Source organism: Phasianus colchicus, chromosome Z (assembly GCF_987193195.1).
Source record: "Phasianus colchicus chromosome Z, bPhaCol1.hap1.1, whole genome shotgun sequence".
Taxonomy (NCBI): domain Eukaryota; kingdom Metazoa; phylum Chordata; class Aves; order Galliformes; family Phasianidae; genus Phasianus; species Phasianus colchicus.
In genome coordinates, this window is record NC_143476.1 from 80,164,259 (window position 1) to 80,177,534 (window position 13,276).

The 13,276-nt window shown below is 39.8% G+C and overlaps 1 pseudogene; it reads right to left on the bottom strand.

Moving 5' to 3' along the window:
- Positions 1-1,092: 1,092 nt before the first annotated feature.
- Positions 1,093-9,658, bottom strand: LOC149913123 (uncharacterized; annotated as a pseudogene).
- Positions 9,659-13,276: the final 3,618 nt, after the last annotated feature.

Sequence of the window (13,276 nt, forward strand, 5' to 3'; positions counted from 1 at the left end):
CATTTCAGTAGTGATGAGAGAGATGTGAATGTCAAGCTATGTTCTAGACAGCCATGCACAGCCATCACACTATGAAATGAAGATCTGCATAGAATCTAATGGTGGTGACAGTGTTAAAAAATAGTGTTCCCTAGCTGAGAATTTACTCTATAAAACAGTGTTGATTTGTTCTTTGTGTCTGTTTTAACTTCCATGGAAATAAATAGGAGGCATTATTTTCAGAGCAACTTCTGTAGTTAAGCATTTAATTCTGATCAATTTCAAGAAAATGTGAGCTAAGTCTACACACTGCAACAGAGAATGAAGTAGAAATCTCCATGCTACAAATTTACCAGCATGTGCCAACAGAATGGGACAAAGATACGGAGATATGGTACACTGGACACTGAAACCACACCATTTCCTCAGCATGGCATGGGCCTGGCTTTAATTTAACTGTCTCTGAAGTCACAAGACAGTGTATCAAGGCAGTCATTTTGCTTCTGGCATCAAAGCTTCCTTAGTCACTGGGTACTTCCTTCACTGCCTTAGGAAACCAAACATTTCTGCAAGTGTTTCTTAAGCAGTTTAATGTACCCAGGTTTTAAACCAAAAGCTGTTCCAGGACCTCTACTAATGCTACCCCTTAAACTTGAGTCACTTACGTAGCCAAGTCTCACTGACAGAAAACAGCTAAGGCCATAGAGATCTTCCTGTGCCAGAGGTGGGGAGCAGAAGTAAGGATAAAAGATGCCAGATCAAAAGGGAAATGTTAATTCCAAGTCAGTTTTTTGATCTGGCAGAGACTGTGGACTGTGTGACTTAGCCACCTGCATCTTCAGATAAATATTTTTTAAGCCCAGAATCTGTCCTTGATGGATAGACAATTATTTTAGCTGGAAATAATTCCCACAACAACCCTTTCATACCCCTTTGGCAGCTGCATTCCTTGTTCCTCTTTTCGAACACGCACACCTTACTAAATTTACATTTTCATTCCTTTTTCTGTCCATAACTACTTCTGCCATTCCCCTGCCATCCCTGCTTGTAAGACTGTTTTGATGGGAGAGAGTCAGGACCCATGTTCCCATCAGTCATCACTGCATTATATATTCACTCTTTTTTCCAAACATTCATTTTCAAAATATCGATCACATTAGCTGCTCTCCTCTGATCTCTCTCCAGCTCGTCTGGGTCTTTTGTAAAACACATTGCCCAGAACTGAGCACTGTACTACAAATCATATGTTGACAAAAGCAAACTAAGAACTCTTGCCTCATATATAAATACTCTTGGTAGTAAAATGAAATACAGTAGCAGCTATTTTTCTTTTTACTGCTGCATTGTTTACCAGCTCGTATTCAAACCACCATCAATAATCATAATCCCCAGATACTTTTCCACAGCTTTTATATATATGCCCTAAAAGATTTCCCACTATCTGTATTTATTCTTTCTTATGTGAACATGTTATGATTGCATTTGAAACTTTTCTTGACTGACTTCAGCTCTTTTCTATAGTTATCACCCTTGCAGTATTTTTAAGCCTTATTCTCCAAAACATCCTGGTCTCATCTCAGACTACTTTTATAGCAAGTTAATAACAGAAGTTCTGAGTAGCACTGAATTTCCCTTCAGTACAGGCTTCTCATACATAAGAATATCTTGATGATGAACAAATAACAATTACAAATAATATGTTTAAACCAAGCTTATTTGGAGAAAGAGTCTTACCTCCATCACATTTCTGAGTTTTTCATAGCAAAACTTCATACAAGCAAAAAAGTAATATGGGAACCACATTTTTTTCATTCATTAAGATAACTACCCAACATATAATTTAGCTTGTCATGAGTCATTTGTAGTAAACCCACATTACCTTCTTTTCGTTGTCTTATTTTCCTCTGCTAACATTTCCATCTGGTCTCTGTGACTCTGGTATATATAAGATATTAATAGGTGAGAAATACCATCTTTGAGCTTTTTTTCTTCCATCCAAGCAAAGAAGTTGGATAATGTGCAGTTCCATTTGTTCATCTCCTTCAGCTCCTGAGATAGCATGTGCAAAACTACCTGTATATATCTACAGTGTACTCCAGTCTGGAACACATGCAGAGAAACTCTTCTTATCCTTAAGTACAGACACAGAATACAGAATAAAGCAAATTTGTTGCAGTCAACTGAAGGGTAACACTGCATAGCAGTAGGGAAAAAAAAAAAAAATCCCCCTTTACACACTAAATATGCTATGTGGGAAAAAAAAAAAAAAGTCCACAATTAAACACACCTCCAGCTCCTCTCTCCTCCCATTATGACCACCACCAAGATAAAAGTCTCTAGAAAACGAGAAACTTTTGGAAAGCATTTACAGCATTTCATTTTACATCTGCCAGCAGAGGGGTCTGGCAAAAGGCAAACTTCAGAGAGCTGCAGATTCTGAAGCACTTGTTGTATTCAGTAATTTTTATTTACTCCTAACAGAGAAGGCTAACTTTGAAGCCATGAAATGAAAACAGTTCTGCATGCCATATAAAAACGAAACATATGAGACAGGTCCTTTATAAAGAGAATGTGAAAAAAACACCAACCTATATAAGATCTTGAAGCTAATGTAACCCTGAAGAACAATTATATGGAAAATGTGAAGAGGGAAAAGGTTAGCAGTCTGTAACACAAACTACATTATCAATAGGATTGAATTCAAAAGCTATAGGAGAGAGATAACTGAAACCTTTGACATATAATTCTTTACAGAATAGTTAGGATTTGCTATGTGAAGGAAACCTTCCAGTCTGGATGGATGCGAACAAGATTTATAGAAGATGGACATGGTTCTTTTATAACCGATATGGTGGAAGACATTGCAGATGAACTGAATCAGCACAGCAAATCTGAAGAGCATGGTTCGTTTCTTAATGACAACACCACTAACAGCAGCACAGCCATAAGTTAATGGTTTTCCATCCATCAGACAGATACATGCTAGTAAAGATCAGGTAATGTGCTGCTTACATACTCAAAGAAAAAGAGCACCCAGACTCTTGTTTTGCTCAGGCAGGCAAAACAATGACAGAGAAACAAGGGGCCTTTGGGATACAAAATGACTCTAACAAACTCCTTATTTATGAATGTTAATAGCAGACATCAGCTCCTTGAACACATGCTAACTTCAATCAGATTTCCATAAAAAATTAATCTTGTTACAGAACTGTTTATAAAGGCTACAAGAGTGAGAAAGACTGAATTAATTCATTATAATCATCTGAAAACACATCCAAGGGCTGTGAGATAATGTTTGCAAAAACAAAGAGAAAATGGAAGATGGAAAAGGGGAAAAATGAAAAATGGAAAAAAAATGGAAAAGGGAAAAAAAGGGCAAGATAAGAAGAGAAGGAAAAGGAGAAGGAGAAGGAGAAGGAGAAGGAGAAGGAGAAGGAGAAGGAGAAGGAGAAGGAGAAGGAGAAGGAGAAGGAGAAGGAGAAGGAGAAGGAGAAGGAGAAGGAGAAGGAGAAGGAGAAGGAGAAGGAGAAGGAGAAGGAGAAGGAGAAGGAGAAGGAGAAGGAGAAGGAGAAGGAGAAGGAGAAGGAGAAGGAGAAGGAGAAGGAGAAGGAGAAGGAGAAGGAGGAGAAGGAGGAGAAGGAGGAGAAGGAGAAGGAGGAGAAGGAGAAAAAGGAGGAGGAGGAGAAGGGAGAGGGAGAGGGAGAGGGAGAGGGAGAGGGAGAGGGAGAGGGAGAGGGAGAGGGAGAGGGAGACGGAGAGGGAGAGGGAGAGGGAGAGGGAGAGGGAGAGGGAGAGGGAGAGGGAGAGGAAAAGGAAAAGGAAAAGGAAAAGGAAAAGGAAAAGGAAAAGGAAAAGGAAAAGGAAAAGGAAAAAAGTGTGGAACTGGAAATCGGAAAACACAAATGAAAGAAATTAAAGTAACTCTCAATTAATGTGTGAAATAGTGGACCATATTCGATCCATCATACTTTAGAAATATTCTGAAAAGTTTGTTTGGGGATCAAAGAGTAACTGGAACTATAGCAGAAGACATAACTCCCTGAAAGGTTCTTTGAACAGAAGGGAGACCTGTGGAATTACAGCTATCATAATCAGTCATATCAAATCATTGACAAGAAAATCCCAAACACCACCTCAGATGTAATTCCTTCTTTGCTGTTGCCACTCCTCTCCTACTTACTTTTCTTGATTACCTTCGCATCTTTATTCCCTTTGCCATGTCTACTTTTTTAGACATTGTCTCTGAAAATCTGATTTAGATAGGCCACAGTGTGTCTTACATAGCACTAGTATCTTCAGAGGCAGTGTTCAGTGAAAAGATTGATGTAAATTTGCAAGTTTGTTAGCGACCACAGCTGTATTTCTCTGAGAGTCAGAAACTTGGGTTCTGTGCTTGCTATTTGCACAACTCTTTTCTACATCTTTAGTCTGCTTATCTTGCTTTGCTCTCAGGGAAACAAATCAGGTTTTAATAGAAGCAACATCAGGTCCAACCTCATAATGTAGCTCTTTTCCTTCAACTCAAAAAGAAAGATATTAATTGTTGCTAGTAAGGCAACCACTTGGGCATCTTATGTTCATTGGTGATCTCAGAACTAACACAGCATAGGACACAATAAAACTAATTGAACAAGTTACCCACAAGTTTTTTATTGGTCCTAACTATTTGCAAGAATCTTCTTCTCATGCATTTCTTAGGTGTTATTAAATTCCAGAATGGAGAGTATGGGCTGTACTTAGGAGGCAAAATAATCCTAGTGCTAAAGTTTAAAACTAAAATTTTCAGATGACCCTGAGCCAAAAACATGCATTGTGTACTAAGGAACTCTAAGAGTGGGTCAAAAAACTAAATGCAAGTGCACCTGAGAGATCCCACAGCACAGTGGCTGCATGCAGTACCAGAGTCACAGGCTGACCCCTTTGTTTAGAGATAGTATCTTCAAGTCTAGATTTCATGGATGTTAGGCATATCTCATAGAGGCTGTGGATGCTTTAAGCAGCCTCCACAAGAGGCAGATGTCTCTCTCTATGGCAGGAGGATTGAAATTAGATGATCTTAAAGATCACTTCCAATCCCTGCCATTCTATGATTCTATCTGAGCAATAAAATACAGAAATGATATTGACTCACATTTATGTGCTCTGTAGTGGGGTGTAGAATCAACCATTTATGCAAGCTTATTCATAGAAGGATTTGGGTTGAAAGAGATCTAAAAGTTCATCTAGTGCAACTCCCACTGCTGTGGGCAGGGACATTTTTCACTAGATAAGTTTGCCCAAAGCCCCAGCCAACATGGGCTTGAGTGGTTTCAATGTTGGGTCATCCACAACTCTTCTAGAGAACTTGTTTCATTGTTCCACTATTCTTTTTCAGTTTAAAGGCTTTGGCCCTTGTCTTGTCACTACGGGACCTGGTCATTTCTTATATGCCCTCTTTATGTACTGAAAGGCCACTGTAAGTTCTCCCTGTAGCTCCCCAAGGATGCTACTGTTCCTGAATTAATCAGTACAGATTTTCAGCATAGTCACACTCGAACTTGCTGCTGTATCTCAGCAATCATGCTTTATTTGCTTCTGTCCTACAGTTAGTTTTTCTACACTGGCTGTAGACGGCTGCAGGATGTTGTAGACATGACACATTAAGATCTTACATATAGCAATTATTATCTAGAGCAAACTGAATCCAGACTGAGAGAAAGTCTTGTATTTAGCAAACAGGGAGATGAGAAAACATCCATGTTGACTGACTGGATCATCATGACTTCTACAAATAATGTTCAGTTCTGCTGTCTTTTCTTTGAATAAGTTGGAATTTTTGTAATTAATTGGGGCTTATCTTGTTTTATGTTACCCTTCTGCGCTTTTACCCCTTGTAACTAAGGGAACTGATTAATGAGGTGAAGTGCAGAAAATTCTTGTCTCCTTTGTATATAATATAAAATTATATAAAATATAAATATATATTTCAAAATATTCATCAATTTCTGACTATTGTAACAACAGAAATTTTCATTTTTGCTTCCAGTTTCTTTTACCAATATGATTACAAAAATAAAATCAGAAGAGTTTCTTTCCACATACTCCAAAACATATGGAATTAGCTCTCAGAATTAGTAACTCAACAATACATTTCAAAGTTCTGTCTTTCAGTGTCATGCAATATAAATGACTCTGCTGTTATGTATATTGGCTCCATCTTTAAGACCTCAGAGCCCAAAATTAATATTCAAAAATGTCTTTTATATTACTGTGTGCTTTGCTTTATTACATGTCTTCTGTAGAAATGAAGTATTTATGTAATCGTAAGTTATCTCCTGAGTTTCCCATCAAAATATTTCATCTACTGCCATGAATCGGTAGTCCAGAGGTTGTTATGAATGACTCTATGTTCATTTCTAGATCCTGGAAAGGATACAGTTCCTAATCAAAACCTCACTGAAGTTCGTGAAATTCTTTCCTTTAGTCACAGTTTCTGGAACGTCATTACCAAGGCTTTAATGTTAAGATTTTCTCTTTACACGATAGGTCAGCATGAAATATGCCACAAATGAGTACAACTGTCATGACACTATGTTGCCAACCAAGATTTAAACTATTCCTTAAGATCATACTAAGCATTCAGTGTATGACAATAGGGTGTTAGGAGACATCTTTTCAGGTTAAGTTTCCACTTGTGAGATCTATGTTTTCCAGACCTACAGCTTATAAAATATATTTTTTAAAAAGTTTAAAAATAAAAAGAGAAATTATAGTGAAAGAAAAAAAAAGTTAGAAAAATAGTTTGTGTGACAGTTTCTGTGATATATTTCAAGTTGCTGAAAGCAAGCTTTAGATAGCTTCCACTGTGCAGTTTTAGGACATAAGTCTAAATGGCAACCCAATCAATCCATTGTATTCCAAACTGATGTTCAGAACTGTAACCTCTAAACCATCAAAGATTTTTGTTTTGGAAAGAAAGCATTCCACTGCTGCTTTACATGTGAATAAAGGTGAGTATGTCTAAACAAAAAGTATTCCAGATCTTACGTAAATAACTGGTCTAATATGAGAAATTGATGAGTGAGTAAAGATTAAGATTGTGCATAGGACATGACAAATATCCATGTTGAGCAATCTGAAAAATATTTTCATGGCTAGTAATGGATTTTAAGCTTAAAAAATGAGTAAAAATTGTGGGAAGTTCTGTAACATTTTCATAAAATTCTGAAAACAATCATCCTTCTTCTCTCTATTTTTCTAACAAAGTACAGAAAATATTAAGATGCATAAAAATAGCTGTGGAAAAAAACTGCAAATAAATTCTAATGTTGTTACATGTTGGTATGACATGCTCCCACCTGGAGCACCATCTCACAGGCTCTCTTTGGTTCAAAATGACACCCAGTCTTTTTATAGTCTTGTACTGGGGTTAATGAGACACAGGCAACTAGGCTGCCAAAATGAGTCAGACAGATCACTGCCTTCAAGTCTGGCATATGCTCACATACTTCTTCTTCCTTGTCTGAGGTTGAAAGGTCTCAGACTGAAGTTCCTCAGTTATCCATTATATCACATCTTCAAATCTTAAAACCATTTCTATGAAGTGTTCATTTCAGTAGTTTCAAAACATTAATAAATATTGGACAACATTAAGCTGAATTTGCATCTCTCTAGCCTTTTCCTATGATTGTGGCCTGAAAAATGCATGCTGCAAATTGACAGCATTTCTCATCTAAAAAGCAACAGTGATAATGACAGTATTTATATTTGACAAATCAAATCTCTCAGTCAGGAATTCTCTGTGTGCCTACTTGAAAAAGCAGTAATGATCCTATCTACGAAGTGGCCTTGGAAACTGCAAGTTCCCTCAGTCACCTTCGGACCTCCAAAAGAGAAGATCTAGCTCCACAGTGCCAACAGAACTGCTTCATCCAACCTGGACAGCAGACTCTATGTCAGCACCACAAGGGATAGTTAAGGGAGCAGGGTATGAACTGGAAAAGGGGAGAAGAGGTCTGCAACTGTCTCAAGATGTACATACCTATGACAACCCAGTCCCTGACATTTTCATAGAATGAATCAAAGAATCATAGAACGGTCTGGGTTGAAAAGGACTGCAAAGGTCATCTAGTTTCAACCCCCCTGCTATGTGCAGGGTCACCAACCACCAGACCAGGCTGCCCAGAGCCACATCCAGCCTGGCCTTGAATGCCTCCAGGGATGGGGCATCCACAGCCTCGTTGGGCAACCTGTTCCAGTGCCTCATCACCCTCTGTGAAAAACTTCCTCCTAATATCTAACCTAAACCTTCCCTGTCTCAGTTTAAAACCATTCCCCCTTGTCCTATCACTATTAACCCTTGTAAACAGCCGTTTCCCCTCCCATTTATACGCTCCCTTCAAGAACTGGAAGGCCACAGTGAGGTCTCCCCAGAGCCTTCTCTTCTCCAAACTAAACAAGCCCAGTTCCCTCAATCTTTTCACATAGGAGAGGTGCTTCAGCCCTCTGATCATCTTAGTGGCCCTCCTCTGGACCCGTTCCAAAAGCTCTGTGTCTTTGTTGTGCTGGGGGTCCCAGACCTGGAAGCAGTACTACAGATGGGGCCTCACAAGAGCCGAGCAGAACAGGACAATCACCTCCCTCTCCCTGCTGGGCACTCCTCTGTTAGTGCAGCCCAGAACACAGGTGGCTTTCCAGGCTGCAAGCGCACACTGCTGACTCGTGTCCAGCTTCTCTTCTACTAGGACACCAAAGTCCTTCTCTGCAGGGCTGTTCTCAAGGGGTTGTTCCTCCAGTCTATACAAATACCTGAGATTGCCCTGGCCCAAGTGCAGCACCTTGTACTTGGCCTTACTGAACCTCATTAGGTTCTCATGGGTCCACTTCTCCAGCTTATCCAGGTTTCTCTGGATGGATTCCTTTCCTTCCAGTGTATCAACTGTACTGCTCAGCTTGGCGTCATCTGCAAACTTGCTGAGGGTGCACTCGATTCCATCATCTGTATCACTGATAAATATGTTGAAGAGCACTGGTCCCAAGACCAACCCTTAGGGGGCACTGCTTCTGACCAGCCTCTATCCTGACACGTAACAATTGATCACAACCCTCTGGCTGCAACCAGCCAATCAGTTCTTAACCCATCAAACAGTCCATCTTTTAAATCTATACATCTCCAATTTAGAGAGAAGGATGTGATGAAAGAACATGTCAAAGGCCTTGCAGAAGTCCAGGTAGATGACATCCATCACCCTTGCCCAGTCCACCAATGCCATTGCTCCATCATAGAAGGCAACCAGATTGGTCAGACAAGATGTGCCCTTGGTGAAGCCATGCTGGGTGTCTTGGATCATCTCTTTATCTCGTATGATAAGCCTTAACATAGCTTCTAGGAGGACTTGCCCCATGATCTTCCCAGGCACAGAGGTGATGCTCATTGGCCTGTAGTTTCCTAGGTCATCCTTTCTCCCTGTCTTAAAAATAGGAGTAATGTTTCCCTTTTTCCAGTCACTGGAGACTTCACTAGACAGCCATGAATTTTCAAATATGATGGATGTGCTATGGACCAGATTAGATTGTGCTTGACCTAAGAGAGAGTCAGATATGTGGAGACCCATGCACAAACCTTTGGCCCTGTGCTACTACTACAATTTTGAAACAAGTTCACTGGGTTGGTCAACATACCTCCTTTTGTGTTCACCATATTCATTGGTGGCTGTTGTTACCTATCTGCAGCTGGCTCTGCACAGGCACCCCTTTGGCAGCTGGGTGAGCAGGCGGCAGGGATAGTACACAGCCACCATTTAAGCAAGCACTGCCAAATTCCAGCCCAGGGCCAAGTCTGGACTAAGCAAGTGCAGAGGGAAACTGTAAATCCCAGAGAAAGGCCTCAAGAGGACTCTCCAGTGGTGGCATGAGGATGGGTTTCTGAACTTGGCACCACACTTTGTGACAAGACCTTTCAATGGACTGGGTGATTCCTGCACAAAGTAAGGGCAGTGGAGATTTTATAATATCTTGAAAAGTCCACATGTGCTTGCCTTCCTAATGAAAGTGGCAGATCATCACTATCATTCACAGGCAAATGGGTTTTCTTCACCTTCTCCTCCCAGCAATGGGAAGAGAATTTTATTCCTGCTGATTCACAAGTTTGGAAAGCTTCTGAGGCCCCAGGCAACCGTCTCCTTTTCCTTCAATCATTTCAGGATGAGGCTTACAGAAAATACAGCATTAAAAGCCCAGGTGGCAGGTTGAAAACAGCACTGTGTCAAGTGTAGGAATTAGAAGTCATTTGACTGATTCTCTTTTCCACAGTCATCTCCATGTGTAGGTGGATGAGCAGAAAGCCAGACTATGATGTGAAGTCTTTGCTGTTCTTTCCCCCCTACTAAATTTGCATTCCATCAGCTCAGTCACTCAGCCCTCTGGAGAAAGTCTCATTAATTTCATTTTCAGAATTTAAAGATATTAGCAAAGTAAAAAAAGAAAGGAAGAAAGAAAGGAAGAGAGAAAGAGAGAAAGAGAAAGAAAGAAAGAAAAAGAGAGAGAGAGAGAGAGAGAGAGAAAGAAAAAAAGAAAAAAGAAAGAAAGAAAGAAAGAAAGAAAGAAAGAAAGAAAGAAAGAAAGAAAGAAAGAGAAAAAAAGAAAGAAAAGAAAGAGAGAGAGAGAGAGAGAGAGAGAGAGAGAGAGAGAAACTAATTTAAGCAACATTTAATATTCCTCCCTACAACATAGTCCTTAGCCTATTCAAAATTTAAAAAAAATGAAATAAATATTTCCAGCAGGGGAAGAGAAGCCTGTGGCATTTAGTTACATTTACCTGTGTCTCTCCAAAGCAGAACATCTCTCTCAATGCACACCGCTTGCTTGGGCTTATCATTTGAATCCCCACGTGTGCCTATACAAAGAATTGCCACAGACCTATATATAACCATTTAAAAATGCATGCCATGGGGGGAGGGTGAGTTGGGTTTCCATTTCCTACAACATCTAATTGGGGCTGTGATCTTCGAGGTCAAATTCCTGCAGGTAGATCCAATAAAAGAGTTAACTCCTGCAGATTAGGCACTGAATACCTGGCTTCTAAGCATCTGGCTCCTTCTGTGAAATTCAAAACCCTGAGTTAGGCGTTAAGCCTCCCCACTGAGGGCATGCAAAGTTAGACCTCTCAGAAGGGCCATTCAAGAAAGCTCATGCAGAGCGGGAGCCACTTGGAGCTGGAAATGCTAATTGCAGGAACGTGGCTGAATTCTTGTCCCCTCTCCAGGGCTATGGCATCCACCCATGTCACAGCTCCAAATAGAGTCTGACCCTCCTTCTGTCGGCGGGCAGCCCTCATGAGGCTTCTGTTTTCTTTCTAAAACCCAGCCAGGATGCTCAAGTTGTGTCGGCATTTAGGCTGTATCATGCCCCACAGCCAGTAGCACCCGCCTGCAGCAAGAGGCTTGGTTGTGCAACACTGTCTCTGGTGAGACATCTCCCAAGTCCCAGCAAAGGGCACGGGGGATGTTAATTGGATTTACATAGCTTCCCTTGAAAGCTCTAACATGAATGATGATGCCAGCAGGAATATAAATTCTTTGAGTGACTTCAGTGAAAACAGGTGGACTTCCTATGGCCACCCATGCCACCCTGCTATTATCCGAAATCACCACAAGCTTTCTTTTGCCTCTTGCAAACAGCAGATACACCATGCTTGCTAAGATCTTTCCCCCCATGACTCATGTTTTGACCACAAGGATCCAAGTACACTCTCTAGATTTTGTTCTGCTGTACAAAAGGATGCTTCTTATTGATGATTTGGGGCAACCCACCAAAACACTCCATGTTCTTCGTGCTTTGCCTCTTGCTAACTGTATAATTTGATCGTACATTCACAACAAACACACTTGTAAAGTAACTGCCATTGCTTTTTACGCAGGAATATGTATTATGACACAAAACAAGATTGAGTAAAAGCGAACTTGTCATAACTGAGTTAAAAAAAAACCCACACTTTTACCAGTGAGGTCTGCTGTTAAACACGTCCTTAAAACATATCATTTTTTGTGAAAAATATTTCTTTTAGCAGTGAAATTAATTTTGGTCAATATTGTCCCTGAACTCAGAATAAATAATAAAACAACATGATGTTCATTTCAAAAAATATTAATTTTGTGTCTATCAGAATTGAAGTCCACAGATATGGACAATACTGCTCTGGAATGTAACTCTAACATGCATCTATGGTGACATCATATTTCTGTTTTTTCCCTTTGCTTTGAGCACCTGCATCCAAATTCCCTAATGTAAAATCAGTTGAAGTTGGTATAATATAACAGGTAATTATATTTAGACTCAGAAGGAAAATACTGAGAATCAAATTACTTGGAAGAAAATAAGAATTCCCATAAGAATTGAATCATTCAAAATAAAAGTAATCCTTTTAAGACTGAAGACATGGAATTGCAGTACTTAGAGAACTTTTTTGCATCTAAGCTTTGTTCACTGGAAAAAAAAAAATCTGGAAAATGAATTATGATTTACACCCTGCAACACTGCTATAAACAAGTAATTCAAGAAGCTCCACAGAAAACTCAAACACATCATTCCAAAATAAATTGCATGGAAATGAAATTTAGCAAAATACATTCCCTGACATGTAGCAAAAGGGAGTATGTGAAGGAGCACATACCTCCCAGTATTGCACTAATTGCAAGTAAGGACCCTTACTTCCCAGGGAGACGCTTAAAAAGGAATATATTCTGATTTGATTTCTAACACAAACCTAAACAGAAAATGCTAACAAATCCCTGAAAATTTTAGAGCACACTAGAAAAAGAAGCTGTGGGACACAGACACAAGAAGCTTTTAGGCAGAACTGCCATCTAGAGAGGGCTGCATGCCAGTGTCATGTGGCACTACACTTGGAAAGAGAAATGCTCTTTCCAGGAGACAACTGTCTTCAATTTTCCACAAAATGGCATAAGCCTCAAAGTATGCTCTATAAAACATGCTTGCAAAAAGTTGAGTAAATGAAATGATTACAACTAAAGACTTTTGCATGTAGACTTGAGCAACAGGGCAACTTTTTGCCATCACAAAAAAAATTTCCTAGTTTCATTGCAGCCTCCTGCTAAAGTTGCATCAGTTAAATGCTCTGTGCTATTCATACCTGCCAGGCTTTCCTTATCTGGAGACCTCCTCTGACTTAAATGGAATGAAGTAAGAAAGCCAAGATATGTACAGGATGTCTCTATCTGGAAAAGCAGGAGCAGGTAGATCACTTTTATTGCACATCCAGGCACTGAGCCAAGTTATCAGTGCGTGTAAACAAGTATAA